Source organism: Ranitomeya imitator, chromosome 1, assembly GCF_032444005.1.
Source record: "Ranitomeya imitator isolate aRanImi1 chromosome 1, aRanImi1.pri, whole genome shotgun sequence".
Lineage (NCBI taxonomy): Eukaryota > Metazoa > Chordata > Amphibia > Anura > Dendrobatidae > Ranitomeya > Ranitomeya imitator.
Genome location: NC_091282.1, coordinates 798409975 through 798423517, shown reverse-complemented (window position 1 = coordinate 798423517; position 13543 = coordinate 798409975).

Genomic DNA, 13543 nt, shown 5'->3' with positions numbered 1-13543 from the left:
CTCAGACAAACACGCTGAAGGTAATTAAGTTGTCATCCCATGCTCTCTCTGACCCACAAAAGCAGGTATTAGTATTAGGACTTTCCTTTTCTCCAGTTAATAACTTTGACTTCTTCACAGCATTGAAAGATCTCCATCTGTTCTCCAGTAAGATCATCTTGAAACGACTGAATACACGTTCTTCTTCTAGTCAGGATTTCATGGACACTGAAATGGAGGCCCTGCATGCCTTGGAGGAGTTGGCTATTGAATCCAACCCTGAATTGGTGAGTGTACCTTTGCCCCCGATTTCAGCCAGATGTACCACTTTTTCCCCTTTGTCTATATGTCCCCAAGTGGAGATTTTCACTAGATTTGAAAAATATTAGTAACTATAAGAAAGAAGCAAATTTAAATTTATCCCAAAGACAAGCTTTGGATGAAATTCAGGCATGGGATGATCTGATTATCAAGCCAGCAGACAAGGGGGGGAAATGTGGTAATCTGGCCGATGGAGAAATATGAGAAGGAAGCCATGAGACAGTTGCGCAATAAGGACACATATATACAACTACCCCAGAGTGCTTTATCTAATTTTCAGTGCTAATTACATAGGATTTTGGAAATGGCTTATGGGAGGGGCATAATTACAAAGAAAGTGTTGGGTGAACTTTTAGTACTTTCCCCAGTAGTGCCCACTTTTTATCTTCTCCCCAAGATCCACAAAGACCCTGTCTCTACCCCGGGGCGTCCTATTGTCTCTGGCATTCACCGTACACTATTTACATCCTCAGGTCGAGACACTGCCCTCTTATGTCAGGGACACTACTGATGTCCTGAGGCATCTAGATGGCCTGTTCGTAGACGTGGATATGGTTCTCGTCACGGCAGATGTTGAGTCTTTGTACAGCAGCATCAGCCATGAGGACGGTTTAAGGGCAACTAGATTTTTTTTAGACCAGCAATCTTAAGGCTGATGTACGTGAGTTGGTGCTGGAGATATTGGAGTTCATCCTGACCCATAACTTTTTTACTTTTAAGAATTGTTTTTTCTTACAGAAACAAGGGACTATGATGGGGGCAGCATGTGCGCCCTCCTATGCAAATTTATTTTTGGGATTTTGGGAAAGGGGTATCTTTTTGGAGGGCGTACATGCCACCCCCCAGATTTTTGGATGGCATAGGTACATTGATGATGTCCTTTTCATCTGGCAGGGCCCAATTTCAGAGTTACACACTTCTATGTTGGGATTGAATCACAATGACTCCAACATCTATCTTACGTACACATACCATCAGAGAGACATCTCATTCCTGGATGTTTTAATCAAAGTTCAGGAGGATGGTTCAATACATACCAATTAATATTATAAAGAGACTTCAGTTAATGCCCTTCTACATGCATCATCCACGATCAGAGCCATCCCCACTGGACAATTCCTCCGAGCTACGAGAATATGTACCACTGACACATTATTTGAAGAGCAGGCTGTGGATCTTGGGGAAAGATTTAGACGAAGGGGCTATAGTAGAAGGTCCATAAAAGGAGGGTACATGAGAGCCAAAATAGCTTCTAGAGATAATCTGTTGGGGAACAGATGGAGAGAATCAACTGCTAAAAAAGATGTGGAGTTAAGATATTTCTCAACTTATAATCATAGATGGGATATCATTCTTCATATACTGAATCATCATTGGCCTGTTTTGAAGACAGACCCTGTGTTGCAGAAATGCCTTCCACAACTACCCCTTATGACGGCGCAAAGAAGTAACAACTTTGAAGACATTCTGGTTAAAAGCCATCATGTTGTAAAAACTCCAGATCCCTTTAAAGCTGGGAAATCCAAGATATGTTTCTACCCATGTGGAGACTGTCTAACCTGTAAAAATTTGAGCGGGCCATGTCCTTCACATCATCGGGAGTACAAGATCAGGGAATACATCACTTGTAGTACCACATTTGTGGTCTATTATGCAGTGTGTCCTTGTGATTTGATTTATATTGGCCTTAATTCATGTGAATTGCGGATCCGCATACATGAACACATAAGGGACATTGTGGCTGCCCCAGATGTGGAGGATGTGCGTTCCCTTAAGCTAAGTCCAAAACATTTTAGGCTCAAACACAATTGTAATCCGGATAAATTACGGGCTTGGGGAATTGACAGGATTCGCGCCGGCATGAGGGAAGGTGACACAAAGCGTATGTTAGCCCAAAGAGGATGCCGGTGGATTGCGGTACTTGATACCGTGTCCCAGCAGGTTTAAATGAGCAATTGAGCTTCAGCTCATTCTTGTAAACAAATATGTCTCCAGACTTATTTTTTTCATGATTATGTGTGTCTGTTTTTGCTATTAATTTTATTTTTTTTCGTTGCATACTATCTTTAGTCTCAAAAAGGAACATGCACTTCAACTCGAAGGGGTGAACTAAGAAAGATCTTTTTGGGCCAGCCCTGAAATGAATATGTCCGTCATTTTTTGTTTTCCCTTTTTTTTTGTTTTTTTCATTAAGAGTCACTCTAATGGGAGTGAAGTTATGTTATTGTTATATGTTTTTTGTCACTTGTGTTATGACAAAATTTTACTGTCACTGATATGCTGATTAGTGTATATTGGATATATTTATATATTGCTACTATATGTTTTATTGTTTGTCATAATTATTACTTACTAGTTGGTGGCCCAATTCTAACGCATCGGGTATTCTAGAATATGCATGTCCACGTAGTATATTGCCCAGCCACGTAGTATATTGCCCAGTCACGTAGTATATTGCCCAGCCACATAGTATATTGCCCAGCCACGTAGTATATTGCCCAGCCACGTAGTATATTGCACAGCCCACGTAGTATATTGCCCAGCCACGTAGTATATTGCCCAGCCACGTAGTATATTGCCCAGTCACGTAGTATATTGCCCAGTCACGTAGTATATTGCCCAGTCACGTAGTATATTGCCCAGCCATGTAGTATATTGCCCAGTCACGTAGTAAAATGCCCAATCACATAGTATATTGCCCAGCCAAGTAGTACATTGCCCAGCCACGTAGTATATTGCCCAACCATGTAGTATATTGCCCAGCCACGTAGTATATTGCCCAGTAACGTAGTATATTGCCCAGTGACGTAGTATATTGCCCAATGGCGTAGTATACAGCACAGTGCCACGTAGTTTATTGCACAGCGACGTAGTAAACTGCCCAGTCATGTAGTATATTGCCCAGCCACGTAGTATATTGCCCAGCCATGTAGTATATTGCCCAGTGACGTAGTATACAGCACAGACCCACACAGTATATTGCCCAGCCACGTAGTATATTGCCCAGTCACGTAGTATATTGCCCAGCTACGTAGTATATTGCCCAGTCATGTAGTATACAGCACAGAGCCACGTAGTATATTGCACAGCGATGTAATATACAGCACAGAGCCACGCAGTATATTGCCCAGTTACGTAGTATATTGCCCATCCACGTATGTCACAGGTTAAAAAAAAAAAAAACATATACTCACCTTCCAAGGGCCACTTGTAGTTCAATCACATGACCGTGACGTCATGGCAGGTCCTTCTCGCACAGGACCTGTGATGACGTTGCGGTCACATGACCGTGATGTCATGGCAGGTCGTTCTTGCGCTGGGCTTGTGATGACGTTGCGGTCACATGATATAATGATTTTTAATATTTTTTATTATTTTTAACATTAGATGTTTTTACTATTGACGCTGCTGTTGTGAATTCTGTGGCAGAGCTCCCTCCTGTGGTCACAAGTGGTACTTCGGCTGATTCTCTCTGTGAGCTTCTGTTGGTGGAGGGAAGTGGTACTGCGGCTTCTGAGTTTCCTCCCTCAGGTGATCTGGTGAGGTCGTTAGGTGCTTCTCTACTTAACTCCACCTAATGCTTTGATCCTGGCTTCCTGTCAATGTTCCAGTGTTGGTCTTGCTTTTCCCTGGATCATTCCTGTGGCCTGCTGCTCTGCATAGCTAAGTTCTTCTTTGCCATTTGTTTGCTATTTTTTCTGTCCAGCTTGTCTAATTTGTTGCTGGAAGCTCTGGGACGCAAAGGGTGTACCTCCGTGCCGTTAGTTCAGTACGGAGGGTCTTTTTGCCCCCTTTGCGTGGTTTTCTTTAGGGTTTTGTGTAGACCGCAAAGTTACCTTTTCTATCCTCGATCTGTTAAGAAAGTCGGGCCTCACTTTGCTGAATCTATTTCATCTCTACGTTTGTCTTTTCATCTTAACTCACAGTCATTATTTGTGGGGGGCTGCCTTTTCCTTTGGGGTATTTCTCTGAGGCAAGGTAGGCTTATTTTCTATCTTCAGGCTAGTTAGTTTCTCAGGCTGTGCCGAGTTGCATAGGCAGAGTTAGGCGCAATCCACGGCTGCCTCTAGTGTTGTTTGGAGAGGATTAGGGATTGCGGTCTGCAGAGTTCCCACGTCTCAGAGTTCGTTCTATGATTTTGGGTTATTGTCAGATCACTGTATGTGCTCTGACCGCTATGTCCATTGTAGTACTGAATTGCCTTTCATAACAGTACAGGAAGCCAAAAGTACTAATGATTCTCAATAGAGGGAAAAAAGAAGTTCTGAGACCATTTTTTTTTCTTTGCACTGTGTTTTGCCTTTTTTTTCCCCTAGACATTTGGGTGGTTCAGTACACAGGTGTAGCGATGGACATTAGAAGTCTGTCTTCATTTGTGGATCAGCTCTCGGCAAGATTACAAAAGATTCAAGACACTATTGATCAGAAAGCTATGTTGGAACCAAGAATTCCTATTCCTGATTTGTTTTTTGGAGATAGAACTAAGTTTCTGAGTTTCAAAAATAATTGTAAATTATTTCTGGCCTTGAAACCTCGCTCCTCTGGTGATCCAGTTCAACAGGTTTTGATTGTTATTTCTTTTTTGCGCGGCGACCCTCAGGACTGGGCATTTTCTCTTGCGCCAGGAGATCCTGCATTGAGTAATATCGATGCGTTTTTCCTGGCGCTCGGATTGCTGTACGATGAACCTAATTCAGTGGATCAGGCAGAGAAAAATTAGCTGGCTCTTTGTCAGGGTCAGGATGAGATAGAGGTATATTGTCAGAAATTTAGAAAGTGGTCCGTGCTCACTCAATGGAATGAATCTGCGCTGGCAGCTATGTTCAGAAAGGGTCTCTCTGAAGCCCTTAAGGATGTCATGGTGGGATTTCCTATGCCTGCTGGTTTGAATGAGTCTATGTCTTTAGCCATTCAGATCGGTTGACGCTTGCGTGAGCGTAAATCTGTGCACCATTTGGCGGTATTACCTGAGCTTAAACCTGAGCCTATGCAGTGCGATAGGACTTTGACCAGAGTTAAACGGCAAGAACACAGACGTTTGAATGGGCTGTGTTTCTACTGTGGTGATTCCACTCATGCTATCTCTGATTGTCCTAAGCGCACTAAGCGGTTCGCTAGGTCTGCCACCATTGGTATGGTACAGTCAAAATTTCTTCTGTCCGTTACCTTGATCTGCTCTTTGTCATCGTATTCTGTCATGGCATTTGTGGACTCAGGCGCTGCTCTGAATTTGATGGACTTGGAGTATGCTAGGCGTTGTGGGTTTCTCTTAGAGCCCTTGCAGTGTCCTATTCCATTGAGAGGAATTGATGCCACGCCTTTGGCCAAGAATAAGCCTCAATACTGGACCCAGCTGACCATGTGCATGGCTCCTGCACATCAGGAGGTTATTCGCTTTCTGGTGTTGCATAATCTGCATGATGTGGTCGTGTTGGGGTTGCCATGGCTACAAGCCCATAATCCAGTATTAGATTGGAAATCCATGTCGGTGTCCAGCTGGGGTTGTCAGGGGGTACATGGTGATGTTCCATTTCTGTCAATTTCGTCATCCACCCCTTCTGAGGTTCCAGAGTTCTTGTCTGATTACCGGGATGTATTTGATGAGCCTAAGTCCGATGCCCTACCTCCGCATAGGAATTGTGATTGTGCTATCAATTTGATTCCTGGTAGTAAATTCCCAAAAGGTCGACTGTTTAATTTATCCGTGCCTGAGCACGCCGCTATGCGCAGTTATGTGAAGGAATCCCTGGAGAAGGGGCATATTCGCCCGTCATCGTCACCATTAGGAGCAGGGTTCTTTTTTGTAGCCAAGAAGGATGGTTCGCTGAGACCTTGTATAGATTACCGCCTTCTAAATAAGATCACGGTTAAATTTTAGTACCCCTTGCCATTGTTATCTGATTTGTTTGCTCGGATTAAGGGGGCTAGTTGGTTCACCAAGATAGATCTTCGTGGTGCGTATAATCTGGTGCGAATCAGGCGAGGAGATGAATGGAAAACTGCATTTAATACGCCCGAGGGTCATTTTGAGTATCTAGTAATGCCATTCGGACTTGCCAATGCTCCATCAGTGTTTCAGTCCTTTATGCATGACATCTTCCGAGAGTACCTGGATAAATTCCTGATTGTGTACTTGGATGACATTTTGATCTTCTCGGATGATTGGGAGTCTCATGTGAAGCAGGTCAGAACGGTTTTTCAGGTCCTGCGTGCTAATTCTTTGTTTGTGAAGGGATCAAAGTGTCTCTTTGGTGTGCAGAAGGATTCATTTTTGGGGTTCATCTTTTCCCCTTCTACTATCGAGATGGATCCTGTAAAGGTCCAAGCCATCCATGATTGGACTCAGCCGACATCTCTGAAAAGTCTGCAAAAGTTCCTGGGCTTTGCTAATTTTTATCGTCGCTTCATCTGCAATTTTTCTAGTATTGCCAAACCATTGACCGATTTGACCAAGAAGGGTGCTGATTTGGTCAATTGGTCTTCTGCTGCTGTGGAAGTTTTTCAAGACTTGAAGCGTCGTTTCTCTTCTGCCCCTGTGTTGTGTCAACCAGATGTTTCTCTTCCGTTCCAGGTCGAGGTTGATGCTTCTGAGATTGGAGCAGGGGCAGTTTTGTCGCAGAGAGGTTCTGATTGCTCAGTGATGAAACCATGCGCTTTTTTTTCCAGGAAGTTTTCGCCTGCTGAGCGAAATTATGATGTGGGCAACCGAGAGTTGCTGGCCATGAAGTGGGCATTCGAGGAGTGGCGTCATTGGCTTGAAGGAGCTAAGCATCGTGTGGTGGTATTGACTGATCATAAGAACTTGACTTATCTTGAGTCTGCTAAGCGGTTGAATCCTAGACAGGCTCGTTGGTCGCTGTTTTTTGCCCGTTTTGACTTTGTGATTTCGTACCTTCCGGGCTCTAAAAATGTGAAGGCGGATGCTCTGTCTAGGAGTTTTGTGCCCGACTCTCCGGGTTTGTCTGAGCCGGCGGGTATCCTCAAGGAAGGAGTAATTGTGTCTGCCATCTCCCCTGATTTGCGGCGGGTGCTGCAAAAATTTCAGGCTAATAAACCTGATCGTTGTCCAGCGGAGAGACTGTTTGTCCCTGATAGGTGGACCAATAAAGTTATCTCTGAGGTTCATTGTTCGGTGTTGGCTGGTCATCCTGGAATCTTTGGTACCAGAGAGTTGGTGGCTAGATCCTTTTGGTGGCCGTCTCTGTCGCAGGATGTGCGTGTTTTTGTGCAGTCCTGTGGGATTTGTGCTCGGGCTAAGCCCTGCTGTTCTCGTGCCAGTGGGTTGCTTTTGCCCTTGCCGGTCCCGAAGAGGCCTTGGACACATATCTCTATGGATTTTATTTCTGATCTTCCCGTTTCTCAAAAGATGTCAGTCATTTGGGTGGTCTGTGATCGCTTTTCTAAGATGGTCCATCTGGTACCCTTGTCTAAATTGCCTTCCTCCTCTGATTTGGTGCCATTGTTTTTCCAGCATGTGGTTCGTTTACATGGCATTCCAGAGAATATCGTTTCTGACAGAGGTTCCCAGTTTGTTTCAAGGTTTTGGCGAGCCTTTTGTGGTAGGATGGGCATTGACTTGTCTTTTTCCTCGGCTTTCCATCCTCAGACTAATGGCCAGACCGAACGAACCAATCAGACCTTGGAAACATATCTGAGATGCTTTGTTTCTGCCGATCAGGATGACTGGGTGTCCTTTTTGCCTTTGGCTGAGTTCGCCCTTAATAATCGGGCCAGCTCGGCTACCTTGGTTTCGCCATTTTTCTGCAATTCTGGGTTCCATCCTCGTTTCTCTTCAGGACAGGTTCAGTCTTCGGACTGTCCTGGTGTGGATACTGTGGTGGACAGGTTGCAGCAGATTTGGACTCATGTAGTGGACAATTTGACCTTGTCCCAGGAGAAGGCTCAACGTTTCGCTAATCGCAGACGCCGTGTGGGTCCCCGACTTCGTGTTGGGGATTTGGTTTGGTTATCTTCTCGTCATATTCCTATGAAGGTTTCCTCTCCTAAGTTTAAACCTCGTTTCATTGGTCCGTATAGGATTTCTGAGGTTCTTAATCCTGTGTCTTTTCGTCTGACCCTTCCAAATTCTTTTTCCATACATAACGTATTCCATAGGTCATTGTTGCGGAGATACGTGGCACCTATGGTTCCATCTGTTGATCCTCCTGCCCCGGTTTTGGTGGAGGGGGAATTGGAGTATATTGTGGAGAAGATTTTGGATTCTCGTGTTTCTAGACGGAAACTCCAGTATCTGGTTAAATGGAAGGGTTATGCTCAGGAAGATAATTCCTGGGTTTTTGCCTCTGATGTCCATGCTCCCGATCTTGTTCGTGACTTTCATGTGGCTCATCCAGGTCGGCCTGGGGGCTCTGGTGAGGGTTCGGTGACCCCTCCTCAAGGGGGGGTACTGTTGTGAATTCTGTGGCAGAGCTCCCTCCTGTGGTCACAAGTGGTACTTCGGCTGATTCTCTCTGTGAGCTTCTGTTGGTGGAGGGAAGTGGTACTGCGGCTTCTGAGTTTCCTCCCTCAGGTGATCTGGTGAGGTCGTTAGGTGCTTCTCTACTTAACTCCACCTAATGCTTTGATCCTGGCTTCCTGTCAATGTTCCAGTGTTGGTCTTGCTTTTCCCTGGATCATTCCTGTGGCCTGCTGCTCTGCATAGCTAAGTTCTTCTTTGCTATTTGTTTGCTATTTTTTCTGTCCAGCTTGTCTAATTTGTTGCTGGAAGCTCTGGGACGCAAAGGGTGTACCTCCGTGCCGTTAGTTCGGTACGGAGGGTCTTTTTGCCCCCTTTGCGTGGTTTTCTTTAGGGTTTTGTGTAAACCGCAAAGTTACCTTTTCTATCCTCGATCTGTTAAGAAAGTCGGGCCTCACTTTGCTGAATCTATTTCATCTCTACGTTTGTCTTTTCATCTTAACTCACAGTCATTATATGTGGGGAACTGCCTTTTCCTTTGGGGTATTTCTCTGAGGCAAGGTAGGCTTATTTTCTATCTTCAGGCTAGTTAGTTTCTCAGGCTGTGCCGAGTTGCATAGGCAGAGTTAGGCGCTATCCACGGCTGCCTCTAGTGTTGTTTGGAGAGGATTAGGGATTGCGGTCTGCAGAGTTCCCACGTCTCAGAGCTCGTTCTATGATTTTGGGTTATTGTCAGATCACTGTATGTGCTCTGACCGCTATGTCCATTGTAGTACTGAATTGCCTTTCATAACACGCTGCATAGACAGCATCAATAGTAAAAACTTGGTCACACAGGGTTAATAGCGGCGGTAATGGAGTGAGTTACCCGCGGCATAACGCGGTCTGTTACCGCTGGCATTGACCCTGTGTGAGCGGTGACTGCGGGGAGTATGGAGTGGGCGCCGACTCCAGGGGAGTAGGGAGGGACTAATCGGACTGTGGACGTTGCTGATTGGTCGCGGCAGCCATGAAAGGCAGCTGGCGAGACCAATCAGCGACCAATGAATATCTGTGACAGACAGAAGGACAGACAGACGGAAGTGACCCTTAGACAATTATATAGTTGACTAGTCACGGATTTTATGATTATCACTCATTAATACCTCCTGGGGTGAGCAGTTAATTACACTGGTCAATGCAATTTTTCTGGCAAAAGGTTTTAAAACATATTTTAAGTCAATTTTGGCTGCTGATTACGAATATGAACTCCGTTTTTGGCTATCACATCAGGATTGCGAGATATTTTCAATCTTTGATGAAAATTACTCCTAATGTTTTATGATAAAAACACATGATTTTCGGTACTACATTTTGTATATTTTTAATCAAGGAATAACAAAGATTACAAAGTCTATGTACAGCAAATCAAATATACTTACAGAATTAAACTACAAAATATAAAAACAAATATATATGGCACACAGATGAATGACAAATGGCAGTTATTTGAACTTTCATTTCTTGGCTGATCTGTGATGTACAGCTTCTGGGTTGTCTCTCATCAAGCTCCAGCAATAGTCAGCCATCATATGTGAGTCCCACCGGCCTTGATACCGCTCTTCCATTGTTTTAATGTCCTGAATGAAAACGCTCCCCTTGTTACTCGCTCACATCCCCAAGGTTCTCTGGAAAAAAGTCCAAATGGCTGTGTAAATAGTGAATCTTGATACTCATTCTACATCCAAGATTTCTCAGACTCATTAGTAGCTCCTCCACAATCTCTTCATAGTTGTCTGCTTTATTCCCTAGAAAATTCTGCACCACATTACAAAATGCATTCCAAGCTGTTTCTTCTGTCTCATTCATTGATGTGATAAAATTTGGGTCTCTCATAAGTGTTCTTAGTTGTGGTCCATCAAATATTCCAGCCTTTTTCTTCTCTTCACTAAGACCAGGAATAGTTGAACATATATAGTTAAAGCATTCTCCACTGTGATTGAGAGCTTTGACGAACTGCTTCATCAATCCAAGTTTTATGTGTAAGGGAGGAAAGACAATGTCCTTCCTATCCACTAGAGGATCATGGATGACATTCTTATCACCAGATGCCAAACTCTGTTGCTGAGGCCATTCAGTTTTCACCCAAAGCTCTGCTGTAGCTCTACTGTCCCAGTAGCACAGAAAATAAGGGTAATATCATAACAAATGGGAATTATGCATGTTCAAAGAAAACAAAGATATTCTCACATTTATTGGGAGACTTAGGCTGGTTTCACACTTGCATTTCAAAACGCATGCGTTTTTTAAAAAAAACGCATGGTGAAAAAACGCATGTAAACGCGTGCAAACGCTGCGTTTTTTTGACGCATGCGTTTTTGCATGTGGTGAAAAAAACACGGCGTTTTGACGCGTTTACATGCGTTTTTTCATGCGTTTGCGTTTTTTAAACGCATGCAGATAAATGTGTGACAGCTGCCAATCATCAAAATAAAGTAAAAAACCCACTATAAACAGAAAGAGCTAGGGTTAGGATTAGGGGTAGGGTTAGGGGTAGGGATCCTAACCCTAACCCTAACCCTAAAGGGATCCTAACCCTAACCCTAACCCTACCCCTAACCCTACCCCTAACCCCACCCCTAACCCTAACCCTACCCCTAACCCTAACCCTACCCCTAACCCTACCCCTAACCCCACCCCTAACCCTAACCCTACCCCTAACCCTAACCCTACCCCTAACCCTAACCCTACCCCTAACCCTACCCCTAACCCTACCCTTAAAGGGATTAGGGTTAGGGTTAGGGTTAGGGGTAGGGTTAGGGTTAGGGGTAGGGTTAGGGATAGGATCCCTTTATCAATTTTATGGTGTGGGGTGGTTTATCAGTGATGTTTTGTTTGTTTTTTAAAAAAACGCATGTGTTTTTAACGCATGCAAACGCATGTGGTTAAAAATGCATGCGTTTACATAGACAGCAATGCATTTTTTTGCCGCAAAAAAAACGCATGCGTTTTTTGCGGCAAAAAAAACGCCGCTAAAAATACTACATGTTGCATTTCTGCAACACAACGCATGCAGAAAAAAACGCATGCGTTGCAAAAACGCGTCAAAACGCATACAAAAAAAACGCATGTGTTTTTAATGTTAAATATAGGGGGAAAAAACGCATGCTTTTTTTGCATTTTTTACTGCAAAAACGCAAAAAAAACCCGCAAATGTGAAACCACCCTAAATGAAAACTAAATTTACCTTAGTGAACCGTATAAACCGGCACTTTTCATACACTACTTATATTTATCATGGGATTCATGAAAATGGGCGATATACCTATAGCGCAAAAACAGAGTTCATCTCCAGAAGTCTTTCCAAAGACCCTCACGTGAAATACATTTTGTCAACCATGAAATACTGGCTGTGCACCTTTCTTGACCAACGGTACAAGGAGAAATTTTCTTCTCTATTGTCAGAGGCAGACGTGCCATTTTCAGTGCGTGCATGTAAAAGAGCCGTAGTGGAAGACTTGCTCAAAATCTTACCCTCAGACAATGATGGTGGCAGTGGTACCACCACTTTTCATCCACAAGGATTACAGGGGAGACAAAAGGTGCACCTCAGGGAGGGATGTCCACCAACTGGGCCATGTTCATGAGACCGTCCCATCAGTAAGGTTTATCTGTGGGTGTAACTATGATGAGGAGGGAGGAGTTGACCAAGATGGTGAATGAGTACTTTAGTGGCATACCAGTGTCCTTCCTTATTCTTCAGTGCCCTTTAACTATTGGTTGTCCAAGCTCCACATTTGTCCCAACCTCTCCTTCTACACCTTGGAGGAGCTGCCATGCCCTGCCGTGAGTTTGCTGTCTGAGCAGGTTTTCAATTCGGCAGGTGCAATCACAATGGATAGGCGCACACACCTGTCAACGGAAAATGCAGACAGGCTGAATCTTCTAAAATTGACCAAGGGCTGGATTTCCTCCAACTTTGTGAGCACTACGGATGATGACAACGTAATGTAAAGGTTTTTTTTTGGAAGTTATCTTAACATCTATCCCTTACCATCCAAAACCATTTTGTTCAAGAAAATCAACTCCTCTTCCTGCTTCTGAAGCAAGTACCTAGTGTTCATCTATGTATACCCCACGTCGGTACTATTTTGCACTTCTTGAAACCTTTGCACATTGTACAATGGTGAAACTTGTATATCTCTATATGCGCATATTCCTCACTGTAATGAGCGGGACCATGTGACCGCTCACACAGGACCTGTTGCCGGCGCAGAGAGGAGACATCGCAGGAGCTGGGTGAGTATTTCACCGCAGACCAGCCGGGGGGGGGGGGGGGGGGGGTTGGGGGGGTTGTGCACAGGGGATGGGAGGTGGGGGGGGACACACAAACTTTATTTTTAAGGGAAAATAAAAAAAACATTGATTTTTCATTCCTTCACTCCAGCGAACGCTGCTGGGGAGCAGGGATGAATGCCGGCTTGAGCACCACACGCAGCGGGGACAGCGCTTAACTGTAGCGCTGTCTCCTGCACGGTCCGTGTGGTCCTCAGTTGGCACACGGACACACGAACATGGATAATTCCGGTAACGATTTCTCCGGTACCAGAATTATCTGGACGTGTGAAAGAGGCCTTAAAGAAGAAGTTACAGGAGTGTGAGAGCCAGAAATCTTGCATGTTTTTAGGTGACCAAATACTTATTTTCCACCATAATTTGAAAAATAAATCTTGCCAAATCAGGCAAGGTGATTTTTTGGATTTGTTTTCTTATTTTGACTCTCATAGTTGTGGTCTACCTATGGTGTCAATTACAGGCCTCTCTCATCTTTTTAAGTGGGAGAACTTG